This window comes from Oryctolagus cuniculus, chromosome 1, assembly GCF_964237555.1.
Source record: "Oryctolagus cuniculus chromosome 1, mOryCun1.1, whole genome shotgun sequence".
NCBI classification, from domain to species: Eukaryota; Metazoa; Chordata; class Mammalia; order Lagomorpha; family Leporidae; genus Oryctolagus; species Oryctolagus cuniculus.
The window spans coordinates 163,278,381-163,284,603 of NC_091432.1; the positions used below are offsets into that span (position 1 = coordinate 163,278,381).

Below are 6,223 nucleotides of genomic sequence, written 5' to 3' on the forward strand. Positions count from 1 at the left end.
TGTTGGGCCAGGCCAAAGCCAGGAGCTTCCTCCAGATCTCCCACATGGGTGCAGGGACCCATTAAATTGAGCCATCCTCTGCTTTCTTCCTGGGCACACTGACAGGGAGCTGGATTGGAAATGGAGCAGCTGGGGACCAGCACCCATATAGGATACTGGACAATCACAGGCAGTGATCTTAACCTGCTACCACCATAATGCCGGTCCCTTCAGAGCAGTTTATATAAGAACAGTATTGAAAAAAGGTAGAGAGATTTCTCTGTGTCCTGTACTTCACCTGTGCATAGCCTCTCTCATTATTAAGTATCACCTCCAGAGTTGGGCCGTTTGTTTTAGCCATGAGCCTACACTGACACATCATTATTACCTGAAGTCTTGACACTGTTCTTCCAGTGAATTTTGACAAATGTAAAATGACATGTGCCCCCATGATAGTATCAGACAGAGTAGTTTCACAACTCTAAAAATCATCTGTAGTCTGCCATAGATTCCTTGGCCCTAATCCTTGATAATCACTGATCTTTCCATCATGTATTTGGAATCGCACAGTATGTAGCATCTTTAGGCTAGCTTCTTTCATTTAATAAGATGTTTTTAAGGCTCATTTCTTTTCAGTAATGAATAAGATTCCACTGTCTAGCTGTATCAGTCCCACATGATTTTGAAATAGGATTGTACCTTGGTGACAAGGGATGTCTCAATAGTGAGGCAGTTCTTGGGGGCTGCATGAGCCTTGAGTCCCCAAGGGCTTTCTTCTCTTTGTTGACACTGGAACATCACTTTTTTTTTTTTTGCAGTGGTGTAGGGAGCAAGGGAAACCTTTTCTGTCTTTCCCCCTCTAATTTTTGTTTAGAGTTTGCTACCATCAGAGGGGAGCAGAGATACCAGTTGGCAGGAAAGGGGAAAGAGTGTGGAATTTAGAAAAGGGTTTGTGTTTGGGTATTGGTTCTGCCACTGAAGAACTCGAGGTTGTTGGCAAAATCATTTTACCTCTGCTTCTGTACCATGGTTTCTCCATCTTTACAGGGAAGAGAGTGATACCCACTTGGGAGAACTAAATAGTGCAACTGATACTGTTACTCAAGTCACACAGTACAAGTCAAATGATCACTTTCTCATTGTTCTAAATGAAGTGACTGAGTCCTTCATATTATTGTCCTTGGATTGCTTCCACTCTGTCCTCCAGCTCTCTGGTGATGGAAAACTTCACAGCCATTTTTTTCTACACTGAAGGTCAGTTTTTGCTGAGTGTGATCAAGTTCAGGGGTCATATTTGCTCTGCACTTTTAGCTTATGAATGAATTTTCCTTTATTCTCATAAATTCACATCTGTCCCCCAAATCACACATTGAATCCTAGAGATCTCATAGGCTGGCCTAAGTTGAGAGTGCTCCAGTCAACTTGCAGCACCCCCACATTCAATCTGAACTGACCCTTGATATCCAAAATTCCTGGTTTGGTATTATACAGTTGAGTTCCAGACCATGTAACCAGTCAAGGAGTTTTAGAGGTAAAGTCAGTTTAGGAGCAAATTTGAGAGACTCTCAGGAATACAAACCATCCACATTTCTCAAGTTAGGCTGTGAATGGCAGAGGTTGAATCTTGTCATTGGTGCTTGAAGGTCTAATAAGCCTATTTATTACTTATCTCTGACAGAGGTTATTGTAGCCTTGTCCTGTCCCCTTGAAAATGGAATCTGCCAGTCACTCCAAAAATTGAGAGAGACCACCAGATCATTGTCACTGAGTTTGCTAGTTCTGAATCTCTGTGGTTCTTGCATGATTGTAGGTTCACATCCTCCAATATGTGATAAGACCATGAGGTCAGAGGCTGTGTGTTTTTTACTATCTTTGCATCCCTTAAAACTCATAGAGCAGTGGTTGGAATAGTTTGACCCGGAGAGGAATCAAATGGCCCAGGGCTTTCAGAAAGGGAGGGGGACTGTTCGCTTGATAGTAATGGAAAAGAGGTGGCCATTTAGGCAGAGTATGTGGACTTTAAGACCTTCATCCAGGATCAATAAGGGGATGCCAGTGCTGGCCTTAGAAGTTTTGTGCTGTATTTGGAAAAGGAAAGGCAATCCAGTAAAAAGGAAAGGGTAAAAGTGTTATAGTTTCATGACCCCAGAGAAATGACTTTCTTTGATCCAGTTAACATTTACTTCAAAAATTTTTTTTTGGAAATCAAAGTGGGTATAAATGGTGAGCAAGTAAATATTTTGAGAAACAAGATTGGAAACTCTTACAAGAAAATGTTTCCAGACATACCAGGTTAAACCAAGTTGGCGTGTTTTTGGTGCCATTGATAGGCTGATGTATGTTGCAGATTTCCAAGAGATTTCTATAGTGTGTATTATTTCTCACATTTATCCTGGAAGCCTTTTTGTGCAGAACACTTTCTATGATCTCTAAAAATTTATGAAAACTGTACGTATTTTTGGTGTCCCATGAGACATTTTGATGCATCTGTACGTTTTATAATCTCATTACACTTTTTAAAAAAAAACTATCTGAAAGGCAGAGTTAGAAAGAGAGAGGAAGGAATGGAGGGAGGGAGGGAGGGAAGGAAGGATAGAGAGAGAGAGAGAGAGAGAGCTTCTACCTACTGGTTCACTCCTCAAATGGCTGAAATATCAGGGGCTGGACCAGGCCGAAGCAAGAAGCCAGGGTGGCAGGGACCCACCTGTTTGGGCTGTCTTCTGCTGCTTTCCCAGGCACATTAACAGGGAACTGGATTCTCTGTGAAACAGCTGGGACTCATACTGGCACCTGTATGGCATGGTAGCATCACAGACGGTGGCTTAATCTGCTTTGCCATGATATTGGCCCCTGTCTTCAAACATTTAACATTTCTTTATGATGAAAACACAAAAAAAATCCTTTCTTCTAGTTTTTTTTTAACGGAGGAAGTTATAGTAAATTAATATGATCTGTAATCACCTTACTGTGCAATAGAAATCTAGAACTCCCTTTTCCTATCTAATTATAATGGCACTCATTAATCAACCTTTCTCCATCTCTCTTCCCTCTCAAGCCTCTGATAAGTACCATAAATGCTTTTAACATCTATGCAATTACCTTTTTCTTTTATACTCTACATGCATGAGATGATGTAATACTTGTCTTTCTATGCCTGACTTATTTCACTCAACATAATGACCTCTTGTCCCATCCATGTTGTTGTGATTGACAAGATTTTATCATTTTTATGGCTGAATAGTATTCCATTTTGTATATGAACCAAGTTTTCTTTATCTGTTTATCAGCAATGGAACTTAGGTTGTTTCCATTTCTTGGCTATTGTGAATGGTGGCACAATAAACATGAATGTACTGATGTCTTTTTGGTAGATTTCATTTCACTATGATATATACCCAGTTATGAGTTTGCTGGATCAAATGGTAGTTCTGTTTTTGGTTTCTTGAGGAAATTTTATACCGTTTTCCACTATGGCTTTGAAATTTATATTCTTACCTATAGTATACCAGGGTTCTCTTTTCTCAGCATCCTTATCAACATGTGTTGTGGCACCTCATTGTACTTTTGATTTGCAGTTCCAGTTTATGAGTAATGTGAGTGTTCATGATCTGTTGACCTTTTGTGTCTTCCTTTGAGCAGTGTCTGGATTTGCTGTCCATTTTGAATTGGACATTTGTTTCTTTGCTACTTGAGTTGTCTGAATTCCTTATATATTTGTTATTAACCCTTTGTCAGATGTATAATTGCAGGTATTTTCCCCCATCCTGTGGGTGATCTCTTCACTCTGCAGGTTGTTTTCTTTGCTGCACAGAAGCTCTTTTATTTGATGCTGTTCCATTTGTCTGTTTTCACTCTTGTTTTGTATGCTTTTGGGGTCTGATGCAGAAATTTCTTGCCTTTCTAATGTCCTGAAGACTTCCTCTATGCTTTCTTCTAGTAGTTTCAAAGTTTCAGGTCCTATATTTATGTCTTTAATTGATTTTGGGTTGACTTTTTTTTTTTAAAGGCAGAGTGGACAGTGAGAGAGAGAGACAGAGAGAAAGGTCCTCCTTTTTGCCGTTGGTTCACCCTCCAAAGGCCGCTGCAGCCGGCGCGCTGCGGCCTGCGCACTGCGCTGATCCGATGGCAGGAGCCAGGTACTTCTCCTGGTCTCCCATGGGGTGCAGGGCCCAAGGACTTGGGCCATCCTCCACTGTACTTCCTGGCCACAGCAGAGAGCTGGCCTGGAAGAGGGGCAACCGGGACAGAATCCGGTGCCCCGACCGGGAGACAGAGAGGGATTGAACTTAATTCTTCAGAAAATATACAATTTTTCCAGTATCAGTATCTTTTATTGAAAAGAATGTCTTTTCTCTAATGTATTTTCTTAGCCCCTTTGTCAAAAATCAGTTGTTTGTAAATGTAAGGGTTTACTTTTAAGGTCTGTATTGTATTCCATTGGTTTATGTATCTAATTTTATGACAATACCATGCTGCTTTAATTGCTGCAGTTTTATATGTATATTATATGTGTATGATTATGTATATGTGTAGATGTATATATGTGTGTGTATATATATTTTAAAGATTTATTTATTTTTTTCACAGGCAGAGTTACAGAAGGAGAGGGAGATAGCGTGAAAGAGTGAGAAAGCAATATTCCATCCACTGGTTCATTCTCCAAATGGCCACAGTAGCCAGGGCTAGGCCATGCCAAAGTCAGGAGCCTGGAACTCCATCGGGGTCTCCCATGCGGGTGGCAGGGGTAAGAGTGCTTAGACCGTTCCCAGGTGCTTTAGCAGGGAGCTGGCTTGGAAACAGAGCGTCTAGGACTTGAACTGCTGGTCATATGGGATGCAGGTGTTGTGTATGGAGGCTTACCCTGCTGTACCACAACGCTGGTCCCTGTAGTCTTTTAAAGTCAGGTTGTATAATGCTTTCTGCTTTGTTCTTTTTGCTCAAAATTGGCTTGGCTTTTTGGGTGTTTTGTTGTTCCATACAGATTTTAATAATGTTTTTACTTAGCTATGTAAAAACTGTCCTTGGTATTTTGACAAGGATTGCATTGAATCTATAAATTGCTTTGGATACATATTGTAAACATTTTAACAATATATTTTTAAAAGTTTTTATTTTTAATTAATTTTTAACAGATTCAGTGTAGTATATAGTTTTAAGAACATAATAATATTTCCTTCCTCCTTCCCTTCCTTCCTCTTTTTCCTCCCATCATCCTTTCTTATCGCTCTCCATTTTTTTGAGGTAACACATTTTCAATTTATTACCCAATCCATGAACATAAGATGTCTTTCCATTTATATTTATGTTTCATAATTTATAGTTTTGATTGTAGAGATCTTTCATCTCTTTGGTTAATCTACTCCTAGTTTTTTTTTTTTGGGGGGGGTAGTTACTGGAAAATGTATTGTTTTGAAAAAGCAAATGCATTATTTTCTTTTTAAGATAATTCTCTATTGGCGTATAATAATGGTACTGATTTTTGTACTATTAGCTGTTTAAAAGACTGGTTCCCAAATTGCTGCTGTAGGATAATATTGACCACTTGGGATTCCCAAAAAGGGTACCTTAGAATATCCTTCCAAGTATAGCTTCATAAGTTTTGGGTGCTTACTAACTGCTAGGCACTGCTTTAAGTGTGTTATATGAGGCTATGCCAAACAGTTTGTGGAGGGAGGTATCATTATATGAATAACATGAAATTTGTTCCCTTTTTATAAATTAAGAAAATAAAAATTAAAAAGTTAAAAAATGTGATTAAAAGATAATGCAAAATTTCCATGAAGCTGTTTGAATCCCCTTTGTATGCATTTATTTGTTTTTTTCCTCAAAACCGCTAATTAGGTAAGAATATTTTTAATATGAAGAAATTAAGATCCAGAGATGTGAAATAATATCTTTTTTTTTTTTTTTTGACAGGCAGAGTGGACAGTGAGAAAGACAGACAGAGAGAAAGGTCTTCCTTTTGCCGTTGGTTCACCCTCCAATGGCCACCGCAGCTGGCGCGCTGTGGCTGGCACACCGCTGTGGCCGGCGCACCACACTGATCCGAAGGCAGCAGCCAGGTACTTCTCCTGGTCTTGCATGGGGTGCAGGGCCCAAGCACTTGGGCCATCCTTCACTGCCTTCCCGGGCCACAGCAGAGAGCTGGCCTGGAAGAGGGGCAACCAGGACAGAATCCGGCGCCCCGACCAGGACTAGAACCCGGTGTGCTGGCGCCACAAGGCGAAGAATTAGCCTAGTGAGC

General features: G+C 40.2%; 1 protein-coding gene across 19 annotated transcripts in view; it reads left to right on the forward strand.

The window, feature by feature from the left end:
* LOC138844174 (uncharacterized) overlaps positions 1 to 6,223 on the forward strand; it is a 411,900-nt gene that overhangs the window by 17,843 nt on the left and 387,834 nt on the right. For 15 of the 19 annotated variants that reach the window (XM_070051340.1, XM_070051345.1, XM_070051341.1 and 12 more), the window contains 2 exons: positions 4,567 to 4,723; positions 5,896 to 6,041. The gene's annotated coding sequence lies outside the window, so the exon portion shown is untranslated. Of the gene's footprint in view, positions 1 to 310; positions 1,234 to 4,566; positions 4,724 to 5,895; positions 6,042 to 6,223 lie in introns of those variants that run through there. The other 4 variants (XM_070051313.1, XM_070051339.1, XR_011379722.1 and 1 more) reach the window with 3 other exon arrangements.